The following is a 13324-nucleotide window of genomic DNA, read 5'->3' as shown; positions in this document are numbered from 1 at the left end:
TACAGACCCCCTGGTGCCACCTCCACCTTCGAAGACAACATTACGACACTCCTGGCACACAACATGAAATCACACTCCAAAGTAATCATCATGGGCGACTTCAACCTTGGTTTGAACAACCCCTCCGACATCCATGCGGACCTACTATCCAAATCTATGGAAGCCCAAGGGTTAACACAAAGGATCCAAGCCCCCACACACACGAAAATGTTTGTACATTAGATTGGCTAGCGGACAAGAACTGTACCATCTTCATACAACCTAACAACCCTACGCCCTGGTCCAACCACAATACTATAATTTTCACCTCCACTATTACCACCAAAAATCAGAACCATCCGTCTCCAGAACTCCCAGCTCCCACTAGAAGCTTCAATAATATGAATAAAGGCAACATGCCACCTCTCCTAACACCCTTCCTAGACTCGCTGCATCCTAACAACGACCCGTCAATCCTGACTTGTCAATACAATAAAGTCAAGTCAGAAGTCATAGAATAAGTTGCGCATCTAAAAATAAAAAAAACCTAAACGATCAGCAAACATCAACTCCTGGTTCACCCCAGAACTCTATAACCAGAGAATATCTAATGCTCAATCCAACACTAGAGAATTATTGACCATTCTCCGCGAATTAGAATCCCCAGCATCTACCCCAGAATATACAGTCAAAGACAACCAATGGTGCTCTAATATTCAAAATGCCCTGGCAGACAAAATATCCTTACTACAGAATAAAATAGAACAAAAAAATCTAAACGGTGCCACAACCCAACTCAGACAACATCACCTCCTTTGAAACAGGCTAATAAATTATCATTCTCTCCACTCTCCATCTGCGATACCGTAAATATCATCAAAATCTTAAAACCGTCTAAATGCAAAGGTGACATTTGCCCAGCCACTCTGGTAAAAGAATGTGCAGCAGAATATGCACCCTTTATCACCAGCCTCCTCAACAGCTCATTCGCTTCCAATACAGTATCAAGCAACCTAAAATACAGCTTGGGTCCTACCCTACTCAAATTACCAACATTATACCCTAATAGCCCTACCAACTTCTGCCCCATCACCACTGTACCGTTTTTATTAAAAATACTCGACCATGCAGCCTATCCACAGATCCAAAAACATTTGGAAGATAATAATCTTCTTGGCCTAAGACAATCTGGCTTCAGACCAGGTCATGACACAGAGACTGCCCTACTAGATCTGAAAACACAAATGGATCATTACAAGGACAAAGGGGAACTGTGTATCCTCATCCTCTTAGATCTCTCTGCAGCTTTTGATCTGGTCAATCATGACATTCTCTGTCAACACCTTGAGACTGCCTCCCAATTCTCATTAGACTCCATCAAATGGATCAAATAATTTCTCACTAATCGGACCATGAGGGTTTTTCCGACAAATCAGAAACCCCTCTGGTCCCTGTTACCTGCGGCGTACCGCAAGGCTCCTACCTGTCCCCCACACTATATAACGCCTTCACTAAGCTCCTATTTGACAAACTTGACAATATGCGAATCACATACTCAAATTACACGGATGATACGCAAATAGTCATACCTATTACCGGATATCATGACACTGACTCAAAAAAACTTAAACAAGATCTACCTAGCCATCCAGGCCTGGATGGCGCTTAACAAATTATGTTTTAGCGAAAATAAGACTGAGTTAATCCTCATTGGCAAAAAAACACATTCAGTAACCTTCCCCAGACCTAAAAATCATTCAACATCGATGGTAATACTATTCCTCTCTTACTCTAAATAGACAGGTTAAAGTTGTCGTCTCCTCCGCAGCCTACACTACCAAATTGATAAGAGCCAGCAGACCATTCCTCTCTTCTGATAGTACTATTACTCTTGCTAGAGCCTTGATATTATCTATGATCGACTACTGTAATTCACTATTTGCAGAACGAGCTCAAGAAATATTAAAAAATTACAGGTTGTTCAAAACAAAACCATTAGAGCCCCCCTAAACATTCCTAGCCATGAACACATCTCCATCAGGAGAACTATCCACTGGCTCCCCGGCCAGGACAGAATCAATTTAAAAATCCTCACGCTTACTCACAAATGTTTGGCTAACAAGGCACCACTATACTTCAGCAATCTTATCCGTAAAGCCCAATCCAACAGACCAACTCACTCCCCGTATTTCAATCTGCTTATCACCACTAAATTTAGAAGACAGAAAGAAGAAGGCTCAAGCTTCCCTACCATAGCGCCAAAACTGTGGAATGCCCTCCCTACCCACCTTAGAAGCAACACTTCCTTCTGGTCAATCAGAAAAGATCTAAAAACCCTACTCTTCATGACAGATCTCCCTCAGTAGCTTCATAGATCTGGATCATTGTCGGCTCCACCTGTGTTTATAAATGTATACTGTGTAATGTGTAATTATGTTTTTACTGTGTAATGTGTAAATATGTAAATATGTAATGATGATGCTAAGTTCCTCAAACCTGCAACCATCCTCCTAAGTTTGTATCAGCACCTAGTTTCCTCTGGGCTTTAAGCCTTATAAATAACTAACTAACTAACTAACTAAATAAATAAATAAATAAATAAATAAAATCCCAACTCTATGGTGCCATCCACTCCTATAAATTATTTGCAGTTTTCACTCTCAATTTCTTTTAACTCCACATGTCATGGCCTCATTTTCTAAATGATCTGTGCACCTTTTTATGGTTCCAACTTTCTTGTTATCTCTTGCTTGTTATGTATTTCTGCAGGTCTTATTCTCCATCAAATTGTTTTTGCTTTTCTCTCAACGTCTGTTCTTTTCTTGATTGTGTTTCTATGGTATGCTTCTCCTGTTTATAAGACTTTTTGGGCCCGATTCATGGAATTATTTGTGTGGAAAATAGGGGACTTGTGCGTCAAACTACGTGCAAATCCGTGTTCGTCGATTCATGGAATCAAATCCATGGTACTTTTCCCACAACTTCCGTGGAGTTTGCAGTGGCTCAGCATATCTCTGTAAGTGCAGGAACGCCTTGCACGAGACTCCAAGCAGAATGCGGGCCAGGCCTACGCAGAGAAGACAATAGGGGGTGGAACATGCAGAATGAGGAATAGCATGTGTAAATGTGGGCATGTTGAGGGACAGTCCACAGTCAAGCAATCGTACGGCCATGCAAGCGCACATACATACATATTCATGGATTCAAACTCTTAATTTTGGGTCGCGAAAACATCCACGTATGGTCAGAGTGGGAAGATGGGCTATGATCACCCACCATTTGCTCCAAGGACCTTAGCCCCCTACAAAAAGCGTTCACTGCCTTACATTTCATGGCAACTGGATCCTTCCTGTGGACCACTGCCATAGTAGGCAGTATCTCCCAGGCCAGAGTCATGCTACCTACACCAGGTGCTGGCGTGCATAACTGCACAATGTTCTGTGCACCGCCACATCTTTATGCTAATAACACTGGTAGAAAAGCAAATAGTAATGCAGGACTTCTATACTGTGATGCACTTCCCTGACGGTTTGGTGCAATAGATTGCATTCATGTTGCGCTACGTCCCGCCAGATTGACAGAGCACATATTGCGCAGCCGCAAACATTGGCACTCAATCAATGTTCAGGTTGTGCGCAATGCCAAGGTCATCATAATTGAAGTCTATGCAAACTATCCAAAAAGCACACGCAGAAGTTATATTTTCCGGATGTGACCACTAGATCGGAGCCTTGTAGATGGCAAACATGGGAACACATGCCTCATTGGTGAGTATGAATGGACACGCACATGCATGCACATTACACACTGACCAATAGACTCCTGCCAACAAATGTTAAAGACAACCATGCACACATTTACAAGGGGAAGTGCCTACCCGCTGAGCACATTCATGATGATGCCCATATGGAATCCCATCACACAAGCTCAGGTAAGGTACAATACTGCCCATGTAGTGACTAGGGGAATACTGGAGCGCACATTCAGAGTGCTTCTGTCATGTTTCCACTCCCTTGACCACTCTGGTGGTGTGTTTCTATATGCACCACCAGGTTTGTGCAGGATCATTTTGGCAGCATGGGTCCTGCACAATGTTGCCACTCTGCGGTGTGCCCCAGTGGACATGCAGGTGGGCCTCCGGCCACACCGACAGGCATGACCCTTGTGCATGGCTGGCCAGAGGGCACGTGGAGAAGCTGCACATACCCAGCTGGTGCAATCTTACTTTACGTAAAATCCTGCCCCTGTGGAGTGCACACGATCAAGCCACATCCCAGGTGCCTTTCAATGATGCCGTGGGCCAATCCCCATAACCACAAAAACACCCTGGGAATGTGCCCCTGGCAGGGCAAAATGGTGTGCATTCATTAGACATAAAACAACATTCACCAAATGAAAGACGCGTAAGTGGGAGTATACCACCCCCACCACAGTAAGCATGGAGTAAAACCACTCTTCAGGTACAAAACCAGCACTAATGTCCCAAAAAAATATGACCCAAAATATGTGTTGCCACAGATAAATTCATCAATTTGCCAACTATCAATTCTGTGTAGATAGGCATTCATGGACTCCAAAAGAATAATTTCCACCAATCCCCATTTGCCCAATGAAATAGGGTTCCATACCTGTGTGAGAATGTGCATGATAGACACAAACATAATCTTTTTGCTGTGAGCGTAAAAGCAGTGGTGTCAGGATCCACATGTGACATACATACAGCCACTATGGAGACAATGCACCCCTTATCAAAAATCCCACTGAACAGGACACAATTGACATGTGAGTCAAAGTGTCTGAAACACCCAAATGGCCACGGTCACATATTCAGCAAGTAACATTACCAATACATAGGAAAATCAACACTGAGTCCTGACCATAAGCAGCATCACACAGCAACATTCCCCAACACAGTCACAGCAACGGCAAAGAACAGTGTACATGTAGTACACCAAAAACAACACATCACAATACAGGAACTCTCTGATGACTGTCACATGGACAGTAACTGTACTGCATGTAGACACCAAACCACACACATGAGACCACAAGTAGTAAGGCATAATACTATCTTGAAGCCAATTAACCCATGCGATGAAAGCCCTGGACGCACAACGTGTGCTGCACAACAGAAAACACGTTCACTGGCCAACCCATTCCCTAACCGCAACAGTGCACACAATACTCAGTGACATCAAATAAGTCATGTTGAATATGAACAACAAAAGAGCAACAAAAGTGCACTGCTAGAAAAATGCACATTTTATGTGTTTCCTGTGCATGAATATGACTGCAAGTATCTTCTCAATCCCATAACCCATCATATCATGACAAATGGATCTGCAGAGAAAGACACATCAATGTAAGCACAGCCAACACATCAATGCACCCAAACATACAGCAACATGTGCCCCCAGAGTAACATGCAAAAAATGCAAACAACAAATCACATGCCTACCATCAACATGCGTCCTGACACATATGCAGCCAAATCTGCACACTGCATGCAAATCCAATACACAAAACACACACAGTGACAAACAACCGCCCACAATCCACACACTGCCTGAACCCCCGAGTGCCATGCAGTGAATGGCCATGTCACACCTACCCCATTATCAAGCTGATGCCACATACTCAACACACATTTAACATGAGGGGGCCCTCTACTGTTAGGACTTGGGACAAACAATACTCATATAACACAACGGGCCTCATTACGAGTTTGGCGGTAGCCGCGCCCTTAATAAGGAAACGGCTAGTGCCAAAACTCGCTACCGGCAGCCACAAATGGGCCATTACTGGCCCATTACGAGTTGAATGGGCCAGTAATTGCCCATTCGCTGGTGCCGGTTTGGCCGGGCTCCCGATCCCCATTCTGCCCGATAACGGTGCCGGTGCAATCACGAGTTCTGCTCACAGGTGCCACTCTGCACGCCTGATCTGACCAGGCCTGCAGAGCGGCACCCGCAAGCAGAACTCATAATGTGGGGGTATGGTAACAACGCCGCCGGTAGCACTACCGGCGCCATTGTTGCCTTACCTCCACATTCGTAATGAGGCCCAATGTGTCCTAATAGTCAAATTTCAACAAATGTTAAATTCATATGTCATTCAAAGAAACCCATACGTGGTATTCGATAATTATATCCATTCTGATTCACGTACAATTATCCAATAATTCAATAACTGACTGTTTGTCTAAGAAAAGGATTTTTCATGAAGGGGTTTTTTTGATTGCCCATTCAAATTATTGTATATTTTTCTTTTTTTTAATTTTCAAAGCTAATAACCATTCATTTGTTACTGTTCAAGCTAGAGATTTCCAGTTGTTATAGCTTATTTTCTTCATACATCAGTGTGAGACATATATTTGAAAGAGCAGATGACAACACATTTTACTGGCAGATGCATCAAGTTAAAATCACATATAGATATAAATACAGATGGAAGCAATACTTTTACTCAAAATACATTAACATTTCAATACCCAAAAAATCCAAAAATCAACAACCACAGTGAAAACAACAGATAGGCAGAATCAGCATCCATAAAGCCTAAAACGTCTTCATTTGTCTGTGAGAAGCCAACATGGTATTATTCTTACACTGAGATCCCTATTTGTGGACAAACAGGCAGGACCTATTCAGGCACATTGTTAGCTACAGTGGCCGTTGTGACCAAACCTTAGTTGAGGTCACTAGTAGTTAGCTATTTGTAGACTCCGGGACTAGATTCAGGGTGATTCAGTCCCTTCTGTTGAAGTTTCGGCAGGACACAAGGAATTCAACTGCCTCTTTCTGGACATGGATTGGATGTCCCTGAAGAGGGAAGAGAAGGGGGGAAGGGGGCAGGCGGGGAAGGGAAAAGAAGGGGGGAAATAAACAAGAGGGGCAGGCACTGGATTATTCAGGCTGTGCTTATATGCGCTGTACACTAGCACATTCAAAAGTAGAATCAAAGGGAAAAGGAATGCCACTGAGGGCCATGTAGACACTAACCTTAGATAAGCCAACCTGTTATACAGAGTTAGCGGGTAGGAAGGTGCAGATAAGTGACCAGATGGCAGCTGCCTTGTCTGGCTGAGGTGTAAACATTAGCCGGGTCCAGACGCTGGCTGCTCAATGTATCCTGTAGGATGACCTGCTTGCAACCGTTTGTTCCAGCAAACGCTATATAAAAACACAAATGATACGATGCTGCTAGAGTATTAGCTAAGTTTTCTTAATTCACCAAGCTGGACTGCAGGGCTGATACAGGAGTCATTATTTGTTGTTCTTTACCTGCGAGATCAAGGGTTAGTTTCTCCTTAGCTCGGTATGCTCCCGTGTAGCAAAGATGCACATGAGAAATCAATGCGTGTCATGGATAAATGGAGCCGTAACAGATTAACTTTTTAGGGAGGTATGAATGGAAACAGAGCAGGATCAGCACTCAATTCTGATCATAGCGGGTCCAGGTACATAAGGTGCAGACATTGCTCTTGCCCAGGACAGGACTGTGGAGTTTGTGTCGTGTCCAGTGTTCGCAGCGGGACATGGCCGGTTGCCTTAGTAATGGGGAGTCACTCGTCTTGGGATTTATTGGGAACTTGCGTATATGGCCAGAACTGAATAAAGACATACAAAATTATCCGGGGGATCTAGCTGACAAAGATATCTAAGGTGGAGTAGATTATTTCTGCCCATGCAAACCGGACCCAATGGTTAGGAATGATGCATGTTTGTGGTCTGAAGTGGTATGGGGTATCTAGTCAGTAACTTGACTTTGGATACCTGTGTTAGTCAGAATTACATGCAGTACCTTTGGAAACACTACACACAATTAAGACTACAGGTGTAAGCACAATCAATCTCACCCTTGGTATAAGTCTGTACTACACAGTTTTGTTGTAGCAGGGCTGAGCAGGCAGGCGTATCTCAAGAGCGATGTGAGCATCACAAGGTGTTACATAAAGGACTAGCAATCACAGTGGTTCAAACAAACACTTACTCAAGGTTGGTAAAACAATATTAATTTATTCACACAGTCATTTAGAAAACATTCCACTAGCAATAAGCAGCTCATTATGACACTATAATACACTCCAGTACCAAACCAATACATTTCTGAACAAGTTAGGCTCCCCTGAAGTGGGAGCAAAATGGCACATCAGTAACTTCAAAAAGGGGTAAAAAGACACAGGCTATAAGAATTAAACACAAATACTTTCTCAGTCAGGGCACATAGTTTCAGTTCACTACAAGAGGCAATTCAATTCAATAGGCCTGGGCCAAAGTCAATGTATCAGTGTCTTGGATAGGATAGCAGAGTTCTGGTAGCAAACGGGCTAAGTCTTTGCCAATGTTCTTAGAAGTAGTTTGCACGAAAAAGAGTTATGTCGGATTGGAAGCGAACAAGACTTCAAAGTTGGGAAAGTTTCACAAACTTTCACCACGGCAGAGAGGATTTTTCATCTGCGTTTGCACAGTGCCTTTGTAATGAAGAAAAGCTGTAGCTGAGGCAATTTTTCCGGGCAGTTCGTGCATATCTCGCTGTTCCTGGGCCTCATTCATGGGGACAAGAGGGAGGACGTCGGGAGGTTCCTGCACTGCACACGGAAGGATCCACAAGCTTGGCAAAACATCTATTTAAGGTGTGAGTGCCTTAAAGTCCACAAACTGGTATCCTTCTCAGTGGCTACACGGTTTTCAACAGCACTCTGAAGAAAATTTGACTAGTATGGAGATGGTTTCCAGGTGGCTTGCAAGTTGGTTGTTCCCACCAGCTCAAGGGAAGAAGTCGTCCTTGAAGGGGCTTCTCTGTCGAGGGAGTTTCAGGCTATTCAGACCTGCAGCAGGGCTTCACCGGCAAACCAACGGTCCAGGAGTTGCAGCAGTCGTCTTCCTTCAGCTTGTCTTCGGTTCTTTCATTCCAGTGGTAGACTCTGCCTTGCAAGTCCCAGAGACCTACTTTTAAACAGTTTGCTCCCATTCATTTCAGACTGGCTGCCACTCACCCAGCAGGGTGGCTGTCCTTGTTGGACAGTCAGCCAGCCAATCATGCCATACTGCATTCAGTTCTCCTAGGAGACTAAGCACATGGAGTTTCAAGCACCTCCCTCACATCCGTCGACCCCAGACACACAGGCGCCAGAGGGGGGCTTCATTACTGAAGCCTGCCAAAGGCAAATTAAAAAAGGGACCAAACCTGGTTTGGCACACAGAGACATACACTAGAAGGACCTTTCCAAAAAGAAATGGCAAAAAAAAAAGTCAATCAGAACATGTTTTTACAGAGGGTGCTGAGGCACCATCTTGAAAAACATGGCTCTGGTGGATTTTAGCTAAGAGAGCATTTAAACGGGTCGCAGTCAAGCAAATCATGGTAATAACACTGCCACCAGCCATCCTGAGAGGGAAGGGTAGCTTTTTAGGGCTACATGAGTTTTCTAGGCACAGGGAATACTATGCATTCCCTCCAGCACCAGCACTCGGCTGTAAAGCAGTGTGTGCTGGGTCTAGCCATTTAAAAATATGAACAAAGTCAATTTAACTTAACATTCACTGGGAGACAGTAGTCAGTCCCAGAGAAGGTATTTCAACCTTGGGAAGTCGGAAATACATCCCTATGCCACTGCACTGAGTGTGCTGTGTGACACACAATAAAAAGATTATGCCTATGGAGCTGTCTAAAACTCCATATCCAAAGAACACAAAAGTAAAACACACATCAAAATACATGAAAGAGTGGGAAAAAAAGGCTCACACTCCTTCGAGGTAAAAATTAAATTCCTAGAAAGCCAGCAAAGTTGCTGAGGATCTCAAAAGGTAAGGGAAATTAGCACATTTCTGAGAATTCTCCCTAACAACCTCTGATAGTGCAGACGGTGCAAGGGCCTGCATGTAGACCCATAGTTTTATTGGATGCTGGGTCAGACCCTAGCAGTGGGATTGCTGTGTGCAAGCCTCTTGCCAGTCGTTGTGCTGGGGTATCATCTCATTCAAACAGAGTGACTGTTTCTGTAGTCTATGGATCCACCAAGCCTCCTTATATAACAGGGCAGTCTTAATGTTCTTGTTACTTCTTACTAGATCCACCACCCACCATACTATATCATCCACCCCATGTTGGAATTCAATAAAGTCTGTCTGACCATTGGTGCTGTGTGCACTTTGCATCTAATTTTAGAGCGGAGTTCGCCAATCCTCTTGTTCACTGGGTGTATCATCTTCTCCACATAGCGCAGGCACTCGATTACATATATCACTTTGCTAGTCTTGCAGTTTGAGAAGTGTCTCAATGTCTATTCCTTTTCTGCTATTGCAAATGATTTGGTTTTGTTTGTGAATCTGCATGATGTGCAATTCCCACAAAGGAGATGTCCAGTTATCTCCCTTAGGTCCCCCATCTGGCATTTTGTTTCCTTTTTGCCAATGCATGCATGAGCTTGTTTGTTTGTTTGTTTTATTATTTATAATGCGTTCCAGACCCGAGGGTATCAGGGCACAGAGAGCGATAAGGACATTTTCCACTCGGTTACATTGCTCTACATAGATATACATTTTATGTATATTTATATTCAATGAAAAAACTTTGTTAAAGAGACGTTATGGTTAAATTGCACTGATAAAAACCTATGAAATTCATTGAAAAAACTTTGTTAAGGGGACGTTATGGTTAAGTTGCACTAATAAAAACCTTTCAAATTCACTGAAAAAACTTTGTTAAAGGGACGTTATGGTTTCAAGTAAAATCGAAAACCCCCAGAAATTCACCAGTTATGGTAAGCTAAACAACCATAACTCGTGCCACCGCCGTGCACTGCTAAGACTAACACCCAGGACATCAAAGATTATTTTTTGTATCTACATTATGACACCTGTTAAATAATAAAACACTGGCACATTTGCAAAACCATGCTTGTAGGTCCTTGCCAATGCTCCTTACGGAAGTTTGCTGGAAATCCATCCATGTTTTATTTTTTCAAAAGTGACAAATGTATGCAAATACAATCATATATAACCTAGCCCCCACTTGGCAAAATCCATTCAGACTTTACGAAAACATCTATATATAGATCTATAATCTTTTTGCAAACCTTTGTGTAGATTTGTCAAATGGCACCACATTTATAAGCCTTTACAATATTTTGGGACCCCCCTCTAATTTTGCTACCTCTTGACAGAATCCCACCAAACTTTGCAAAAACATGTATATCTAGATCTATTATCAATTTGCCAAATGAAGTGTAGATTCATCAAATGGCACCTCATGTATAAGCCTTTACATTATTTTGGGCCCCCACCTCTAATTTGGCCCCCTCATGACAGAATCCCACCAAACTTGGCGTACTCACTCGGAATCAGGTCGGAAATATGCATGCAATATTTCATGCAGTTCCATTAAGTGGTGCCAAAGTTATAAGCCATCCAAGAACTGCATTTCACCAACCCTGTAATGCTGAGGTGTCCGCAAACTTTTCAGGACTGTTCGCGAACATCCGAACTGTTTGCGGATTTTCGCGGCAAAAAACACCAGTTTTTTTGCTTCTTGCAGCCATATCCCATCCCATCCTCATCACCCCTCACCTCCCCAGAGATTATTTGATAAGTTTGACAAGTGCAATGTTGTGTTTTTAATATGTTTTTACTGCAATGTCCGCGGACACCTGCCGCTGTCCGCGAATCCAAGATGGCAGGCATTTCCAAAAATCTGATGCACTTCACGCTCTTCACCATCCAATTAAATGTCACATGTCCGCAGACATAACGCAAGCTGATTAACCAATCGGTGTCCTGTCCGCGGAGCGAACAGGGAAGTGTGTCCACAGAGCAGACATAGGTATCACTAATTTTTTGTGACCTACTTTTTGGTCATTCTAAAAAAAACTACTGGATGGATTTTCACCAAATTTACAAAAGCACGCTTTCGGGACCAAGCCGCTGCTCCTGCAGCACATTTGGTGAAAATCATTCCAGCGGTTTGGGCTGTAGGCGTGAGCAAAGTTTTTTTCCCCATTCAGTCTATAGGAAAAAAAATAATTTTGGGACCACCCCTATAACTTTCCCCCCCTGGACCAAACCTCACCAGACTTTGCAAGGAAATTCAGAGTGGGCCATATACCTTGTATGCAAAGTTTGGTGTGGATTCGTCCAGGGGGAGCGAAGTTATAAGCTTCCCTTAAAGTGCTCTTCCTATGGGTTTAGCAACTTAACCATAACTACACGGCCACTACCGTGGCCGTGTAATACAGAAGACGGGATATAAAGTCAAGATCTAAAATATATAAAGATAACAGCAGTTTACAATATGTACACATCAGTGCCGGAGATTAGAGTAAGTGAGTGGGTAGGGACAAAAAAGAGACAAGGGTTGGGAAGCAATGGTGGGGAAGGTAAGGGTAAGGAATGTGGTGTGCAAAGCAGGCAGAAGGGATACAGAAAGGGTGGGAGGTGTTGCTAATAGAGGGCGGACTGTGGGTTAGCGTTCTTTTTCCTTGATCCAATCAATGTAATGGAGCCTAAAGTGTGGGTATGTTTGGTCTACCCTTAGGGAAGGAGGCAGGGAGTTCCAATGTTGGGCGGTCTTCACAAGGAAGCTGTTTCCTCCAGTTTTTAAACATTTTAATCTGTGGACCGTAAGGAGGATGTATTTAGCGGTTCTGGTATGTCAGTTGGCGGCGGTCTTCTGATGCTGTCTGTGAGGTATCTTGTGGCAGCGTTGTTAAGGCATTTGTGTGCAAGTGAGGCTACTTTTAGTGAGATCTTGTCCATTGTAGTGAGCCAGTTGTTGGATCTCCTTAAGTCAGAAATATTTTCTTTTTTAGAGATGCTAAGTGCAGCTCTGAGAGCGTTATTTTGTAAAATCTGGATTTTGTTTGTAATGTATTTGTTGGCCCCTAGGTAAAGGGCATTACAATAAACCAGTTTTGACTAAATTAAAGCTCTGGCCAGGGTGGTGCAGCTGTTGGTAGAGAAGAAGAGCTTCGCCACTCTAATTAAGTGTACGCTGTAGAGGAGGCCATGGAATTGATCTATTTGTTAAAGGAGAGGGTGGCGTCTAAGTAAAAGCCTAGAGTTTTGACTTCTTTGGCTACATTGATGGTGTTTCCATCAATGATAAAGCTAGTGTCGTTGTGACCAAATTTGTTGATATTGTGGGAGGTGCCAAGGATTAGGAGCTCAGTCTTGTCATCCTTCAGGCAAAGACCATGAGAGGCCATCCATGCCTGAATGATAAGGTACGCCTTATTCACCAATGCCAAATCCTTGTCATAATTTCCTGTCAACTGTATGAGGATCTGGGTATCATCAGCATAGTTAGGGTAGGTGATATCAAGACCATCGAGATCATCGAAAAGGTG

Source organism: Ambystoma mexicanum, chromosome 8 (genome assembly GCF_040938575.1).
Source record: "Ambystoma mexicanum isolate Mex_15411 chromosome 8, UKY_AmexF1_1, whole genome shotgun sequence".
NCBI lineage: Eukaryota > Metazoa > Chordata > Amphibia > Caudata > Ambystomatidae > Ambystoma > Ambystoma mexicanum.
This window is presented reverse-complemented; position numbering follows the sequence as displayed.